This window comes from Sarcophilus harrisii, chromosome 6, assembly GCF_902635505.1.
Source record: "Sarcophilus harrisii chromosome 6, mSarHar1.11, whole genome shotgun sequence".
Lineage (NCBI taxonomy): Eukaryota > Metazoa > Chordata > Mammalia > Dasyuromorphia > Dasyuridae > Sarcophilus > Sarcophilus harrisii.
In genome coordinates this window covers 243,473,473-243,492,180 of record NC_045431.1, presented here as the reverse complement: position 1 = coordinate 243,492,180, position 18,708 = coordinate 243,473,473, and positions in this window count along the sequence as shown.

The following is an 18,708-nucleotide window of genomic DNA, read 5'->3' as shown; positions in this document are numbered from 1 at the left end:
ATCAGGAGCAAGTGTTCCATTCCTTGGCTTTGTTCCCCCCACCCAAGACGAGGTAAGGGTCTGGAATACAGTAGATGCTTAGGAAATATCTGTTGATTCACTGATTTAGACACCATGGAAGAAGTCGCCTCTGTGACTACAAAATTACTGAATTTTGACAAAAACAGCACAAATGCCAAAAAAAAAAAAAAAAAAACCGAACAAGGAATAAAATCATTCTCTTCCTCCCCCTTCCTTCCTCCCACAAATGGATGCAATCTCTTGCCCCTTCCCATGAGGGATGAGATGATGAAAACTTCCCCGGGAAAATATCTGCCATCTGCCAACTGGTATTGTCCCCAGGAGAGTGAGCGACAGAGTTTCATTTAGAACTGAGGTCTCTTTGGGAAAAAAGCAAAACAAAATAAAAATTTAAAAATACAACTTTTCAGACTCTGTGGCTTCCTTCTGAATCCCTCTGAATGGGGATCTGAGACTGCCCCAATTGGTGATCTTGTCCAACTCCTCAGAGCTCATTAAAGACCCCAACTGGGGTCAGTGTATGGTGTGTACGTGTGTGTGTGTGTGTGTGTGTGTGTGTGACCATGAACAAACTGAGACCAATGAAGCTTTTTCAAAGTTACAGAGGTAAGACGGGACCGAGGCAGGATTTGGATGTCCTGAATCGAGAGCCAATCTTCCTTCCACTTATCAGGTTACTCTGAGGAGCAGATTCTCTAAGTCAAAAGAAATGAATAGCTCAGAAACATTTCAAATATTCTAATTACTTTCTAAAATGGTCAAACCAACTTATTGCTCTAGTAGTTGTAAATTTTCATGCCTGTTTTCCCCCAGCCCCTCCAACACTGAGTTTTCCCATCGTTTCCCATCTTTACCAACTTGATTTCTAGAAGAAAAATTCGATACGTGGCATTTTAGCCAAAATCTGTCAGATATAATTTATTAAGCTACAAACATTTCTGCTTAGAAAGATGTGCAGACTGACAAAGTCGTGTCTGCTAAATGGAATTCTCCCTGACAGGCAATTTCTACTTATGTTTCATAATAAGCGTGAAATACAAGGCAAAATTCTATAACCAACTAAAGCAGAAATACATTGCTTAGGGTTGGAGTTTTTGATTTGCTTCAACAGAATTATGGCAATGTCAAAGTCAGAACCTTCAGAGAAATATCTTTCTGAACCCAATTGTTTCCTCCTTAAACATTCCCTCCCAGGAGGTGGTGAACCTTTTTCTAAGGTGAACAAACATGCTTCTCTTAATCTCTTAATTCAAATTCAGAAGTAAATAATGCGATTAAAACAGCTACTTCTACTTTAAAAAAAAAAATGTAAAGTGGTTACAAGTCCCAAAAGAATCTTTGGAAGTTTAAAAATCATATAAGAAGTACTGAGGAAAAATTAGGAAAAACATAAGAGTAATGCAAGAAAATCAAGAAAGTTATGAAAGAAAGTCAACCAATTAGAAAAAGAGATCCCCAAAATTATTGAAGAAAACCAGTTCTTAATTAGAATTGGGCAAGGGAAATCTAATGACTTCAGAAGACACTGAGAAATAGCAAAATAAAATCAAAAGGATGAAAAGTTGAAAAAATGTAAAGGAGATTTAGCAGTAGCAGATATTAAACTGTATTACAAAGCAATAATTATCAAATATCTGGTACTGGCTAAGAAATAGAAAAATAGATTAGTGGTAGGTACGCAGCATGGAAGAATTTAGAATATACAAGAAATAGAGAGCATCGTGAGATGTAAGATGGATAATTTTGATTGTGAGATGTAAGCTAGATAATTTTGATTACACTGAATTAAGAAGTTTTCACACAAATAAAATCAATGTAGTCAAAATTAGAAGGAAAGCAGAAAATTGAGGAGGGGGGAGAAGTTTGTAGACAGTTTCTCTGACAAAGATCTACTACCTCAAACATATATTTTAATAAATATCAAATTTATTAGAACATAATATTAGAATATATCAAATATATTAGAATATAAATCACTTTATATTCTAATATAATAGATAATTATAAATCTAAATTTTAATTCTCCCCCCCCCTTTTTGTCAAATGGTAGTTTTCTCTAATGTGAGATGTGGAAGGAGGGAGAGATGGTTCTGAACTTAATATGTAAGAAAAAATAAATTAAATTAAAATTTTAAAAGGAACTGAAGTTTCCTATTCAAGGAATACTGATTAGGTTCAAGTGGGACCAAGAGTTTTAGACCAAGACAATGTTACTCTATTAATTCTCAATATTTTATAACACGATTGTGGCTTTAATGCTATTGCTTTCACAGATGTGTGTGAGTTGATATCTCAGAACAATTCTTTCATTTTATGGTCAAGGAAACTAAAGTCCCCAAAGGGCTAGTGGTTTTTTCAAAGTCACTTAGCAAATTAATAGCCAAGTCATTAGGTGACTAATACTAGCATTGCCACAGATGCTCTTTTCCTTCTCGAATTGTCTTATCGTGTTATTATCATTTATCTCTTTACATGATGTATCTCCCTAGAAGAATGTAATCGCCCTGGAAACTGAGGCTATTCTTTGTCCTTCATTGTGGATCGACCTCTTTGGGACTGCCTCCCCACTGAGTACTCACAGCTTTCTGGGTTGGACCCTCATAGAGGTGAGGTCGCTCTGTGAGGGTCCACTCCTAAAACTAAGTTCACAGGTTCCCATCTGTGTACTTCCCATTAAGAGCTCCATTTTATGGGAAAGTGCCCATTTTATGGGAAGCTTTCTCTAACCCCTCTTAATTTCAGTGTCTTCCTCTATTAATGATCTCTTATTGATCCTGTATCTATTTTCCTTTGCCTATTATTTTTTTACACGTTGCCTTCCCCATTAGATTATAAGCTCCTAGGACAGGGATTATCTTTTGCCTCTTTTTGTATTGCCAGCATTTAGCAATGTGTTTTGCATCTAGTCGGCACTTAAAATGTTTATTGAATGAATGAATTAATAATAGTTACAACTATTCAAAGCAAAAGTTTTATTCAAATGGTAGTTTAGGAACAAGAGCTACAAAAATTCCCCCCATAAACTCCCACAAGTAAACACAGAATGGATGAGAAGAGTGAGAATTTCCACTCATAGGAAAGATATGTGGTCAAGGTAATTCAACCTTTAACAAGAAAGGTCCTCAATGTCCTTTCACAAAGCTCCCCCAACACATATTGTCTTTGCTAATTATATTGCTCAGCAATCATAGTCCATTCCTCTCTGTAGCTTGACTCCATGGCTCTCCCTTGAATGCATAGTAGGCTCTTTTCTCTGCTGCCAGGGGCTGGACTTTTTTTTTTTTTTTTTTTTTAACTATTCTTCTTAAAACTGCTTCTTATCTTGAGTCCCCCTAGAGATGGGCAGGTAGAAGGTCATAGAATTATGAGCAAAAAGGACTTGAAGTATCATCCAGTCCAAGACCCTCAAATAGGGAATGAGGAAAAGAGTTGAAATTACTTGTTCAAAAAGGTTTGGCAATTGTCAATGCTGTAAAATTACCCATGCATATAACTTGTAAATAAAAAAATATAATAAAAAAAAAAGAAATTACTTGTTCAAAGTCATAGAGTAAATTAGTAGCAAAGTTGGGACTAGCGCCCAGTTCTCTTGATTCCTGTATCAGTCTGGGGGAAGCCTGACTCAGGGCAGCCCCCACCTGTCCACCCCCATTTTATATTGGAACAAAATGAGAGTAAGTCTGCAACGCGGAACAAAACCAGATCTACTTGGCCATAACAGGAGAAGGATATTTAACAAGCATAGGCACTAAGAACACTTCCAGTTGATTCATTGGAACAAAGATCCTTTTGGAATTCACCAGCCAAATAGCTGAAAGCTTCCTCGGGCTCCTCAGGGCTGCTTTGTGTTGGGGGATGACATGATATCAAAAGCCTAAGCCCTCAGTTCCCTGAGCCAACCAAATCTTGCGGAATGCCTCAAAACCTTTTAGGGGAAGGATGGATTAAGGTATGGTTTCTATTGTACTTTCCCAGTGTTCCCCTCTCTCAAATCCACTTTCCTGAGCCCAGGAGGAGAACAAGCTAGGGAAAGGGAGGAGACCTTTGGGCTTAAGTAGAATTGAGAGAAGATAGCAATCTGCTCCTGACAGCAAACCCACAGCTACCTCCCCAGCTGGGCAGGAAGTGAAGGTTTTTTGCCCTAAATTTTAAAGACAATATATATATATTTTAAATGGAATGGAAAGCAGTGTATGTGTAGTAAGAAGATCAGTATATTAGAAAGCAAGAGACAGGCTCTATTCCACCCCTTCCTAATTTTTCTAAAGTAAGCGGGTCATTAATATTAGCCTTAAAGGGCCTCAGATGCTCTCTCTGCAAAATGGGGACATCTTTGCCTTACCGGTGATAAAACCTGACAAGTTAAGAGTTTCCTATGCTCTGCTTTCAGAAAACTTATAGTTCCAGATGAATTGAAGTCTTAGAAGTTTACTAATACAACCATATCGTCTCATAATCCATTTCTTCCATCTGACCAGGTGGTCTTGAGTATATATCCAGTATAATGTCTCTTTGGTTGTTTCCTCCTTTGATTCTCATCTACATGGTCTCTGAATCTGGTTTATAGATTTCTAGGCAAGTGTGTAACTGGGTGGTCTTGAGTATATGACCAGTATAATGTCTCTTTGGTTGTTTCCTCCTTTTATCCTCGTCTACAGGGTCTCTGAATCTGGTTTAGTGTGTCTTTGCTTATTCAGATCTGCTTGTGGTGACCAGTTCAGTTTCTGCCTCCCCCAACCAAGCCTTGGCAATGCCCGAGAGATACATTGGCATTTATCTTTCTGAGGCCATATGCCTGTTTCGGATATCCTCCCCCCCCAGTCCCTGTAGTCTCCCTGCTGTTTCCTCCTGTGGTTTACTGAACACTGCCTCCAGTGGTTCTCTTCTTTCGGTCATTCTTCAGGGACGGACCACCTTCTGCCACGTTCTGTGCCCTACAACACTATCCCCAACATCCTTGGCAGCTATTAAGTCTGAGTCCTTGCTCTTTTTGAGTCCCCCCCACCAAGAGGAAATTGGGGTTAAGTGACTTGCCCAGGGTCACATAGCTAGTATCTGAGACTAGATTTGAAGTCAGGCCCTCCTGACTTCAGGGCTGGGGCTCTACCCGCTGCCCCATCCAGCTGCCCCTCTCTTTTAGTCTTTCAGAAGTTCACTGTTGTTTCCTTAGCATCATCTCTGAACTTAGCTGAGATGTAGGCTGGACCAGGAGGCTTTGAATGTAGGATGGCTAGAGCTCAACCTTCAAATTAGGAATAAGTCAAATCTTTTAGCAAAGGGAAATGACAGTTTTTGGGGGAGATTCCACGTGAACTAAATCTATCTTTAGTTGCCCAAAGAGAGACTGATGATGCTGGAAGCCAGAAACAATATAGTTGCCCTAAGGAATTGTGAGAAACAAGCAGGACTTCAGGTCAGTCAGCAAAGGCAAAGCTTGTGAAGCTTCCCAGTCTGACAGGATTCCTGGGTTTGGGAAGCCAGGATTAGAGTCCCAGTCAGTGACAAACGGGAAGAACATTGGCACTTAACAAAGGACCATCTTTCAGGAAGCCAACATAGTGACAAAACCGACTTGTTTTTCAAGGAAGGACAGGAGAGGCAGTTCCAGGTGGGTGGGTGGGGGTCCTTAGCAACTCACCCTGTCCTACTCCACTCCCTAATGGATCTGGTTGCTAATCGGGCCAAATGCACTTTCCTGGGCAGGCATCCCTGACAGATTAGGACTGAGCAGGAGGAGGTGGGCGGGAAGACCTTTAGTGAGCAAAGCTATTGGAAATGTGTTTTGAAAAACCTAAAATCTGCTTAGCCATGGAAGAGATTATTATAAGAGAAACAGAACTGTTTCCCCAGAGGGCAGGAAGCCTCCATGTACTCTCAAGTTTGGATCTGGAATGTGGTCTCACTCTGGGGGAACCCTAAAGACACACAAGATTTGACTTTGTCTACACAGTCCTAACGGATGGTGACTAATGAGATCTTATATCAGGATTACTGAATAAATAGTTCACTTTCCCCTCTGACCTTCCCTCTCTGCAGTTCTTCAGTTCAGATCTCCTGGCAAGCCACGTCCCGGCTCGGACTTTCTTAGCCCTTTCATCTGTAGGATTCTTTGGCCAATGGCCATCTTCTTCCCTGAGAAATGGTTGCAGAGATGACCTATTGCTGGGCCTCCAGCACTGGACCCAGGAGCTCTGAACCTCTCAACATCATGAGATAGAAGTGGAGTCTTAGATGCTCGTCTCTCAGGACTGCCCCTTCACCCGCAGCATTCGGGGAAAGAGACAAGGCAGAAGAGGGAGATCGGACTCCGAGATTCAGGCCTCCTCAGGCCCACCTAGAGCAGCACAAGCTCTCCCTGCCATGTGCAGGCGACTACCAGAGTTAGTAGGCACTCAGGCCACACTCCAGGGAGGGGAAGGGAAAAAAGCATGAAGAGAGGAGAGGATGGAGTGATCCCCTTCCCATTTTCTGGAAACTGAGGGCTCAGAGTCCCAACATGTTTAAAAGGCAGAAAGAGGGAGCACAGAGTCACTCCTTTTAATAGGAGATATTTCCTTTGATTTAGTCACCAATTCTTTTTGCTCCTGTCCCTCTTGCTCATGGAGAGCAAGGGACCAATGGAAGACTTGTGGTTATACATGCCCTTCAGTACTTATTTGTCCCTAGAAGTAGCAAGGATGTAGACTCAGCTCCATGGGATGTTTCCATTCGCAAGCATCCTATTGGATCGGCTCCACTCCAATCCAATCCTTTTCTTCATTCCTTTTCTACAAGAGAAACTTCCCCAACTCCCTAATTAGTATCCGTAAGACAGGGACTTGAGACCCCTTATCATCCTGATTGTCTTTTCTAGACACTCTCCAAAAACAATAGTTACAAAACAATTCTCCTAAACTGGTGGACACACACTTCTCTCTCTCTCTCTCTCTCTCTCTCTCTCTCTCTCTCTCTCTCTCTCTCTCTCTCTGTCTTTCTCTGTCTCTCTGTCCCTGTCTCTGTCTCTCTCTCTTTCCCTCTCTCTGTCTCTCTGTCTCTCTGTCTCTCTCTCTCTCTCTCTCTCTCTCTCTCTCTCTCTGTTTCTGTCTCAGTCTCTGTCTCTGTCTCTCTCTTCCCAGTGTACATGTTCTATTCACATGCATCTCGTTAGAGTCCCTGAGGGAATAATGGTCCAAATTCTACAGAGATACATGTACCTTGTGACTCCTGGACCCGAGAATCCCTTCCTTTGAAGAGTCCCACCAAATTGGCTTTGGGATGTGGCGCGGTGATGATGAATGAATCATTCCTTTGCCTCCATGGGCTGACTCCTTTCAGGATTTATTTCCTCAGCTGATAGGTCAGTCCCCTGCTTATTGAGCCAAATAAGTCACCCAGCTGTTGTCACCCCACCTCGATGTTTTCTGATGTTGCCGGTGGCTCTGGAACCTTGGATGGTTTTATGGATCTCTGGTTTTATGGGTTCCCCGGCACTCCCATCTCAGAACATGCAGCTACCTAAGATCAGGAGAAAAGACACATGCCAAAAACAGTTATCGTGCTCTCAGGGGCACAGGTCAGTCAGGCAGAAGATAGGGAGCGTCATGTTACTTTTATCATTACTGCCTAATTGGGAAATCGTCGATGATCCTGAAGCCTTATCCCTCTTTCTTGGGGCCCCCATTCAGCAGAATATGTGTGGGCAGTTTGCCTTCTGGGGCTCAAGCTTCTGAAACTTTCAGTAAAGTCACAGAGAAACTTAGTGATCTCTTTCCTGCTGGCTGAAATCCTAGAATCTTCGAGCAGCCCCTCAAAGCCTCAGTGAATAAATCTGCGCCAACAAATTTCCTAGCAGGACTGAACCAACTGAACATGTCCTCCAGGTCACTCGGAAGGCACCTGTTTCAGGACCTCAATTCCAGTGTGAGGCTTTGAACAATTCACCCCAAGCTTAGCCTTCAAATATAGAACAAGGTACGTCAGAACTCACTCATCCTCTAGGGTAGCCCTTCTCCAATTGGTCTCAGGAATCCTTCCCATTCTTTTTTTTAAAATAGCTTTTTATTTACAAAATATATGCATGGGTAATTTTTCAGCACTGACAATTGCCAAATCTTTTGTTCCATTTTTTCCCCTCCTCCCCCCACCCTTTCCCCCAGATGGCAGGTTGACCCATACATGTTAAATATGTTAAAGTATAAATTAAATACAATATAAGCACCCATGTCCAAACAGTTATTTTGCTGTACAAAAAGAATCAGACTCTGAAATAGTGAACAATTAGCCTGTGAAGGAAATCCAAAATGCAGGCGGACAAAAATAGAAGATTGGGAATTCTATGTAGTGGTTCATAGTCATCTCCCAGAGTTCTTTCCCTGGGTGTAGCTGGTTCAGTTCATTCCTGCTCCATTGGAACTGATTTGGTTCATCTCATTGCTGGAGAAATCAGAATTGATCATCATATAGTATTATTGTTGAAGTATATAATGATCTCCTCATCCTGCTTATTTCACTCAGCATCAGTTCCTGTCAGTCTCTTCAGGCCTTTCTGAAATCCTCCTGCTGGTCATTTCTTACAGAACAATAATATTCCATATTATTCATATACCACAATTTATTCAGCCGATCTCCAATTGAATTCCTTCCCAATCTTAAAAATTATAGAGTCCCCCAAGAACTGTTGCTTATGTGTGTGTTATATCTGTCAATATTTACTGTATTGAAAAATTAAAACATCTTAGTACTTATTATTAGGAAAATGATTTTGATCCCCCTGAAAGGTCTTGGGGCACTCAGACCACACTCCCGGAACTGTAGACCCAATCTCACTCTCATTGTATACGTCAGGAACCTGAAGGGGAGGGAACCCACGTTGACCTTGATCATGGATTTGATCATGAGTCATCCAGGCTGTATGCCCCACATCATATCCATTTCCCCTCTCCTTCCTCCTTTCCCCAAGGGAAGGGGCCCAGTCTAATGGACAGTATTAGTGCCTGTAAGTCCCTGGGCACTGTTTTGTATTTTTCTTTGATCCACTGACCAAGGTATAAGAATTGACCAAGAGGCTTATGGGTGACAAGCGTCTCCACTTTAGCTAGAGTGGGCTTCAGGTGGTATTCAGCCTTTTGCTGGAACCATTGGTTAAATGCAGGAAATAATGATTCATAGAGTGCATTGGTTGAAGGCTACCTTCAAACTGCAGCATTAATTACAGTATGGCCCCGCTCACTGAAAGGTGGGAGGAGGTGACGTGTGCAGTACCTCCATGATCAGTGGTTTGGTTCCAACATCAGGGAGCACACACTTTCCCAGGTTCACCTCAAGACTTTGGGAGAGGAGGAGCAAGAGAACGGGGACTGAAGCTGATGTTCTGGCTCAGGTTGCCCCGAATCTGGCCTTTGGAAAATCCAAAACACTTTCATTTTTGGATCATAGGCCATATATGAGCCACTGGATTTCACGGGCTCAGGGTCAGAGCTGGAAGGGACCTCCAGTCCCCTCCCTATGCACACCTACATTTGTAAGTGTCCAGATTAGAGAAGTAATTTGCTTGAGTTAGCCCAAAGAGTACGGAGCAGAACCAGATCTGAGGCTCCCCTTTGGGATCAGGGCTGCCTCTGGTCTGATGGATCACAGAGCCAGGGCCACAACTGGTCTGATGGATCACAGAGCCAGGGCCGCCTCTGGCCTAATGGATCACTCAGCCAGAGCCACCTTTGGTCTAATGGATCATTCAGAGCCAGGGCCACCTCTGGTCTGATGGATCACGGAGCCAGGGCCGCCTCTGGCCTAATGGATCACTCAGCCAGAGCCACCTTTGGTCTAATGGATCACTCAGCCAGAGCCACCTTTGGTCTAATGGATCATTCAGAGCCAGGGCCACCTCTGGTCTGATGGATCATGGAGCCAGGGCCACCTCTGGTCTGATGGATCATGGAGCCAGGGCCGCCTCTGGCCTAATGGATCACAGAGCCAGGGCCGCCTCTGGTCTGATGGATCACTCAGAACACGGGAGCGCAAACAGTCGTTTTTACGAAAAGCCAAAGTGTATTCTACTACCCCAGGTAGAGGAAGTCCAATAGAGCTAAAAGCAGATCAAGAGATAAAAAGCCACCTGCGAGGCTTAGAGCAGTTGGCAAGCAGGTGCCCTGGGTCTCGGGGCTCTCCGCCATCCGCTTTGATCTACTTCTTGTCCCACACTTAGATCCCAGATCAATCCACCAAGAGTCAGAGTTCATCCGCCTCACGCCATTAAGAGCAGCTGAGGGGTGCAGTGGAGGGTGCCGGCCCCGGAGTCGGGGAGTCTCGTCTTTCTGAGTTCAAATCTGCCTCAGACATTTACTTGGGTGAGTCACTTAAACCCGCTTTGCCTCAGTTTCCTCAAGAATAAAATAAAGAGAAGGAAATGCAAACTATTCTACTATTTCTGCCTAAAAAAATCCCCAAAGAATTCTCAGAGTCAGACATGACTGAAAAGCCGCTCTGACAGTGGGAGCTCCTAGGCCACTGCCAATGTCTTTATGTACCCGGCACTCACTCAGTACAGTACCAGGCCCAGAGGAGACACTTAAGAAATCCTAGGTGACCGGCCCAGTGCACGCCACTGTTTCCCTGCTAGTGACACTCTTGGTGATGTGGGAAACAGGAGCTTAAGGCTCATCTCCTCAGCTTTGCCTAAATTCATCACTTTTTCCTAAGGTGATCCTTCCCAGTGTGTGGAGGAGGTGGGGTTCCCTAGGGATAGATACATACTGGACTGACTGGGACAAGGCCTTAGCTGGGGATCCCAAGGCAGAAAGCAGGAGAAACCGAGGCTGGGCTGGGAATGGAGAAAGCCAACCAAGAGAATCCTTGTCCTTAAGCTTTTTAGCTGCCTACATGATCTCCCAGTCTCTTCCCTCTCCAGCTGAACATCTCCAAAGCGTGAGTTTAAACACGGCACTGTCTTGCTCAAAAACCTACCGTGGCTCCCTCTTACCTCAGGATAAAATACAAAATGCTTTCTTTGGCATTTAAAGCCCTTCATGTTCTGACTTCAACTTCCAGCCCACTCTCCCATTACTCCCCTGCACCCACTGGACATTCTAGCCAAATAGACCTTCTGCATAGAAGAGGTTCCATCTTGGGCCTGTATTTGCCCAGGCTGTTCATGGCTAGAAGGCTCCTTTTTCTCACCTCTGCCTGTTAGGATCCTTAGCTTTCCTCCAAGCCCAGCTCTGGTGATACCTTTGACAGGGACCCTTCAGTATCTTCCCTGGGCCTCAGTTTCCTAATCTGTACAATGAGAAGCTTGAACTTTGATATCTCTTTGGACTCTATAACTTTTTGTCTTTGTATCTTCAATGCCTAGAACACAATAGGAGCTTAATATGTTTTTTGGGAACGAATTGAAATTAGCTTAATAAAGGAAGGTGGGAGAGCACCCCCTCAATCAATCAATAAACATTTATTAACTACCTACTACGCCCTAGGCACTGTGCTAAGCCCCTCCACACTTCTGGGGAAGCTGGGAGAAAGGCTGGGTCCCTAACAGCTTTTAATTGTCTATTAATGTTGCTAAGAAGGCTCCAGGCTCAATTGTTTCTCCCTTGCTAAAGGAGTGAAAGTGCTGTGGAAGCCCCAGGGGAGGGGAGGAGCAGGGCCCTGCTTGATTCTGGCTCTGCCTTTAAGGATGAGGAGGACAGAGGCTTTGAGTCCCAGGAAACAGGGAGAAACAGGTCTATCATTAGCTGGAACAGTTGGGATTTTCAAAAGCACCAAGGGATTTTCCTTTCTTTCCTCTCGCCCCTACAGCGTAGCTGCCATCTAAAGGTAACAGAGAGTCAGATTCAGCCATGAACACAGAAAGCATCAGCCAAAAAAAGGAACAAAGAACGCTCTTCTTATTAAAACAATGAATAACTTGGCTATTGTACAAAACAATAAAAACTTAATGAAATAGAACCTTTTAGAGTAAAAAGAATATTTAATAACTCATACTTCTAGAGTAATTTGGTTTTTTAAGGCATTTAACTCACAGGAGCCCTGGGAGATGGAGGGAGAGTAATTATTAGCTTTATTTTGCACATGAAGAAACAAAGACCATTATGACCTACCTAGCAGAACTGTGACCTAGGGCAATGTGACCAGGGACTTGCTCCAGTGTGGTAACATTTAGGGGGATTGATAATTTTTTTTCTTTTTAATTTTTTTTAACTAGCTCATTGGCTCAAGTCTAGCCGATCAGCATTTATTAAGCTTTATTATATATACCAGGCACTTGCCTCCTGCAGATTAGTTCACTGAGGCATTGCTCAAGACCTGTTGGCTCAATAGACCAAGAGCTGGAGAGTTGACATTACATGCTCTGTAATACAAAGCAGTCTCTGGGGTCTCTTAGATGCTTGAGTGATAGATTCTTAGGGTAGGGCCCAGACTCAATGGGATGGAGCCAACACAAGGGAGTGGAAGCATAAGAAGTAACCATTGGGCGAACCATTGAGAAGGGACTTTGGTCAGAATATCAGTGATGAGGAAGGGCTTCATGAGGGAAAGACTGGATTTAATTTGACTGTGTTGGTCTTTCCATGAGGTACAAACCTAAAAGAGGTCTATCCCTTGGGAGGTATTGTCCTTTGAGGTCCCCTAAATTGAATTTAACAAAAATAATTAAAGACTGGATGTAAATCAACCCGTAATATTCACTTCTATTTTCTGTTTGTTTGGTTTTTTTATATCTCGCATGGTTTTTCCCTTTTGTTCTGATTTTTCTCTTTCTACATGATTCATAAAGCAATGTGTATTAAAAATCAATTTGCTAGAAAAAAGAATAATTAGTTCTGATGTTTTGTCCACTGATGAAAGAAGTTCCTCCATCCTCTTTCCCATGATAAGAGCAATAATAGTAATGAAAAGCTGACTAACTCTAGAAACCTTGCAGCAGGAAGTACAACCAGGTGTGCTGTAACCGGATGTGATGCTTTCATCCTCATCATCCTGCCTGCTGAAGATACCTTTGGAGAACAGTGGGGGAGTGACTTGTCTCAGAATCATTTCAATTTGGACTCCATTAAATAATTCTGATAATAACAACCATGAGAATGAATCATTATGACATTAATAATCATCCTTTATATAATACTTTAGGATTTGCCAAAGCCTTAATCTCATTTGATCCTCACAGTACTTTTTGGAGTCAGTTACAGATTTTATTTCCCTTTTACAGATCAGGGAATTGAATTTTAGAAAAATGAAGTGACTGTTCTTGTCTTTCTTTGTATCCCTGGAGTATACAATAGGTGCTTACTAAATGCATATTACTTGATTGACTTACTTATGGTTATTCAACTAGCTATTCTATGGTTTCTGAAACTTTTTCCACTCATGATCCCTTTTCTCCCAAGAAATTTTACTTGATCCCCTATGTATTGGTTTTAAAAATTGGTTTATTGATAATAAGTCATAATTTTGCAATCCCCACATTCAATTTCATGACCCCCCATATAGAATTGAGAATCACAGTTTATAAGAAGCTGGGTGCTATTTCATTCAGTTTATTTTGTTTGTTTATTTACAAGGCAATGGGGTTAAATGACTTGTTCAGGGTCACATAGCTAATACTTGTACATTCAATTTAACAAGTATTTATTAAGACTTGTGACGGAGAAGGAGGACTATGAGGACTTAATCTGGATCACAATATAGTTGTTATTGTTTGCTTACTTGTTTTTCTTCTTTCTCATTTTTTCCCTCTTGTTCTGATTGTTTTTTGTGCGGTATGATAAATGTGGAAATATGTTTAGAAGAATTGCACACGTTTAACCTCAAAAAAAAAAAAAAACCCATGAGCATTTATTAAGTACCTGCTGTATACCAAACGCCGCATTAGACTCTAGACACAGAAAGAAAAACAGTCTCTGTTCTCAAAGAGCTGACAGGCTAATAAAGACGGATTCAGCATTTACATAGAGAGATGATACAGGCTAATTGAAGGGAGGAGAAAGCATCAGAAGACTAGGGGTCAGGAGACCTTTCCCTTGGGAAGTGGCCCTTGAGATGAATGCGGAAGGACGCTAAGAGATGACGGTAAGTCATGGGTTAGTGGATTTCAGACACCTGGGCTAGCATTTGCTGTCCAGGCAAAAGGAGCTCATTGGCTGATTAATGAGTAACTTCTCCATCATCCGCCAAGATAGGAGGCCCCTTTCTTATCATATCACTCTCCTCTTACCCACCAGCCAGAAGACGGATGATGGTCTGTCGTTGTCCATCCTTCCTCCTCCAAGAGGGCAGTGACAGCTGTGACACAATGAGCTGTGCGGCTTTTCACGAGATGGAGGCGGTGTGCTGGATGCTGGGGGAGGCTGGCTGGGCCCCAGGGCCACGTTTCTTTCTCCAGAAATGGTTTATGAGGAGTGGGACCTTTGCTTTGAGACTTGGCACTGAAGCTCCCGCATAAGTGATTTAGATCCTAGATGTGGTGGGCGCAAGTTTTCCCTCATTTCTTCGAGGTCATCTGTCCTGGGTGATCAGGCAGGGAGTCAGCCCGGGGGGAGGGGGGAAGGGGGGCTGACCCGGCCCCCATAGAATTCTCTTTTTTTTTTTTTTAATTTTTTTTTATTTAATAGCCTTTTATTTACAGGATATATACATGGGTAACTTTACAGCATTAACAATTGCCAAACCTCTTGTTCCAATTTTTCACCTCTTACCCCCCCCAACCCCTCCCCTAGATGGCAGGATGACCAGTAGATGTTAAATATATTAAAATATAACTTAGATACACAATAAGTATACATGATCAAAACATTATTTTGCTGTACAAAAAGAATCAGACTCTGAATTATTGTACAATTAGCTTGTGAAGGAAATCAAAAATGCAGGTGTGCATAAATATAGGGATTGGGAATTCAATGTAATGGTTTTTAGTCATCTCCCAAAGTTCTTTTTCTGGGTATAGCTGCTTCAGTTCATTACTGCTCCATTAGAAATGATTTGGTTGATCTTGTTGCTGAGGATGGCCTGATCCATCAGAACTGGTCATCATCTAGTATTGTTGTTGAAGTATATAATGATCTCCTGGTCCTGCTCATTTCACTCAGCATCAGTTCGTGTAAGTCTCTCCAGGCCTTTCTGAAATCATCCTGTTGGTCATTTCTTACAGAACAGTAATATTCCATAATTTTCATATACCACAATTTATTCAGCCATTCTCCAACTGATGGACATCCATTCAGTTTCCAGTTTCTAGCCACTACAAAAAGGGCTGCCACAAACATTCGTGCACATACAGGTCCTTTCCCTTCTTTATAATCTCTTTGGGATATAATCCCAGTAGTAACACTGCTGGATCAAAGGGTATGCACAGTTTGATAACTTTTTGAGCATAGTTCCAAACTACTCTCCAAAATGGTTGGATTCCCCATAGAATTCTCATCTGGTCACTGGGCCTTGCCTCTCCTTGCCCAACTGCTGGGGGGGGGCAGATGTCCTTTCTTGCCAGATCTTCTTCTTTTGCCTTGAGAAATCTCCTCGATTTATTTGAGCCTGTGGGCTTGTCCCACACAAAGCTAATTCAAACGTCAAAAGAGGTTTAAATAAATGGCAGAGCAGCGAGAGAGTCTCCATCCCCCGGAGGGGGGAGCACCCATGTGGCCGGGACCTCGAGTGGCTGGCAGCAAAGCCCTGCGCAGAAGGAAATGTCCCTGGCCAATCGGGAGCTTGCTCCCCCCGCCTCCCCTGAGCTCTCTGTGGGCTCGGGCTGACGGCTGCCTCCTGAACCCCCCGGCCAGAAGCTTTCTGTGGCCATCTGCTGGTCCTCGCCCACAACGTGGCCTCCTCCTCCAGGGGCTGAAGGCTCTCTCTTAAATGGCACCCATGGGATTAGCTGGGGGTTTCTACATTTTATTTTTGGATCCTAAGTTAATTATACCCCCAGCTAGCTCACACACATACACTTACACACACACTCACACACACACACTCACTCACACTCACACTTACACTCACACTCTCACACACACTCACATACTCTCACACACTCACATACTCACACACACACACACACACAGAGCAATGAAATCTGCCTTTGAATGCATTCAATTAATCAATCACCAAGGAAGGATTTAGTAATATTTTTCTATGTGATGGTCACTGTGTAGCCAACCCCATTTAAACTGGGGTTCCCATCCTCTGTAAGACTGCATTCTATTGGGGGAAACAACACACTTGCGCAAAGTATATAGGGCTTAGTGCCTTGCTTGGTATACAGCAGGTGCTTAATGAGTGTTTAATGATGAAATGATTGATTTGCCAGATAAATCCAAGGTAATTGGGGGTGATTGGAGAAGACTGGCACCTGAAGGATCAAAAGAGGCTTCATGGGAAAGGCGGCACTAGTTGTATTTCAAAGGGATGAGGAATTTTAAGAGGCAGGGATGAAGAGGGAGGACATTCCCAGCTTGAGGCCAGTGCAGGCGCGGCAGGTGAAGTGTCCTGGGTGGGAAACACAGTCTGGTTACCCCGGGGAGGGGGGGAGGGGACAGAAGGGGAATAATGCAAGACAAAGCTGTAAAGGTAGATGGAGACCAATTGTGAAGGGTTTTAAAAGCCCAACTGAAAGGTAATGGGAAGCCATTCTGTGTGTGTGTGAGTGTGTATATGAGTATGAGTGTGTGTGAGTGAGTGTGTGTGTGAGTGTGTGAGTATAAATATGAGTGTGTGTGAGAATGTGAGTGTGTTCGTAAGTGTGTGTGTATGTGAGTGTGTGAGAGCGTGTGTGACTGTGAGTGTGTGTGTGAGTATGAGTGTGTGTGTGTGAGTATTAGTATGAGTGTGTGTGAGAATGTGAGTGTGTGTGTATGTGAATGTGTGTGTGTGTGTATATGAGTGTGTGTGAGAGCGTGTGTGACTGTGTGTGTATGTGTATAAGTGTGTGTTTCACAGCAGATGAGCACACAAAGAATTGCCCTTTGGGAAAATCTTTTGGGCAGCCGGGTGCAGGATGCTTTGGGAGGAAGAGAACAGAGTCAGAGCCTCCAGTCACTACAACTGGCAGAGAAGCAGATCGAGCGCATCTGCCCCATGGCCTTCCAGAAGCAACAGTGATTAGCAGGATGCTAAATTCGAGCCCTGTTCTGTTGGGAAAGAAGCGTCTGGCTTGGCAGACGTGCCCTCAGACATCTTGCCCACACGAGACACTTTGAGGCAATCTTTAAAGGAATTGGAAAGAGTCTTGAACCAGGCAGATGGATTTGGGGGCTAATATTCTGCTCCATCTCATAGAAGAGAAGTCCCTTGGTTTTTTTGGATGTTCCCTGAGAATCGCCCTCCTTCTCTGACCAGTTCCTGCCATTGTCCCCTTCTTTCCCAAGCTGGTGACTCAAAATGATCATAGATCACTATCCCATTCAATTCAGAAAGTGGATATTGCTCTTAGGTGGGTCATAAAGAGTTGCTTCGGTGGACTTGGAGCCAGGAAGACCTGAGTTCAAATGTTACCTCAGATAAATACTATGTGACTCTGGGTAAGTCTCTTGTCTCATTTTCTTGATCTGTAAAATGGGGATAATTCTAGCACCTACCTCTCTAGGCTTGTTGTGGAGATCAGATGCGATTTCACAGGTAAAATACTATGAAGGGAAGTTACTATGAATCCCTGAGCAGCGCGGTGATTTCCTTTTTTTGTTTGTTTTTTATTGCCAAATTATACCCTACAGGATGGATCATTTCTGAAACTTTTTAGAACTTTCCATGAGAATTTCATGAGCATGTGAAAGCCCCGGACTTCTTAGTTTTACATTCACTTTTCTTTGAGTGTCAGTGTTCTGTTTATTCCCATGGAGGAAGCTTGTATTTCTCCAATCTGCAGGGATGGAATATCTTTTTCTTTTGGGCAACTTCCTCTTTTGGCTGAATTGTTTCATTTCAGTATCAGATATGGGAAAGGGGGAATTCTGGGATGGCCGGAAGTCCGATCTTGTCCTTGTCCTCATCAGACAAGGCCACTAATTGATAAGAAAAGATCTTTGTGGGAGATTTGACTATTTGACCATTACCTGAAACAGCAATTTGAATTTTTCCCAGTTCTGATTTTTCTGATAAGAAATGTTGTTTCCAATAGATCTGCTGATTAAATAAAATGAAAAGTCACAGTTTGCTGTGACGGGTTTTTGATTTTTCCCAGTTAAAATGATTTTCTCTCACACCTGTTTACAGCTGGGGGCAAGTTCTTTTCTCTCTCTGTTCTGGTGGCAAGTGTGAAGAGTTGAGGTGGGAATCCCCTTCTGGTCGACGCAGGTTCAACGGGAAAAAATCCACGAACCCGAACTATTAGTGACAAAAAAGGAAGTTTCTTTCTCAATAAAATAAGAAGGAAGGAGGTGATAGTATACGAATGCAGCGTAATACTATTGTGCAGTAAGAAATGACCAATGAGTCAGTCCAGGGAACATTAAAATGGAGAGAGATATGCTGGATCTGGAGAACTCTACAAAAACGTTCAAGTTATAAGGGTTCAAATCTCCAAGTCCATGTCAATGACACAGTGAAACTACCCAAGCTAAACAGGGTACAGGGATCGGAAAGACTAATCTTTAAAGGGAAAAGGGGTTCCTTTTCAAGGATGTCCCAGGAGAATTGGCAGGTGTACTCAAGCTAACCCAATAAGGCTGGACCTAGAATCATGGGCCGAATTGTTATTTTTTAAAATAGCTTTTTATTGACAAAATA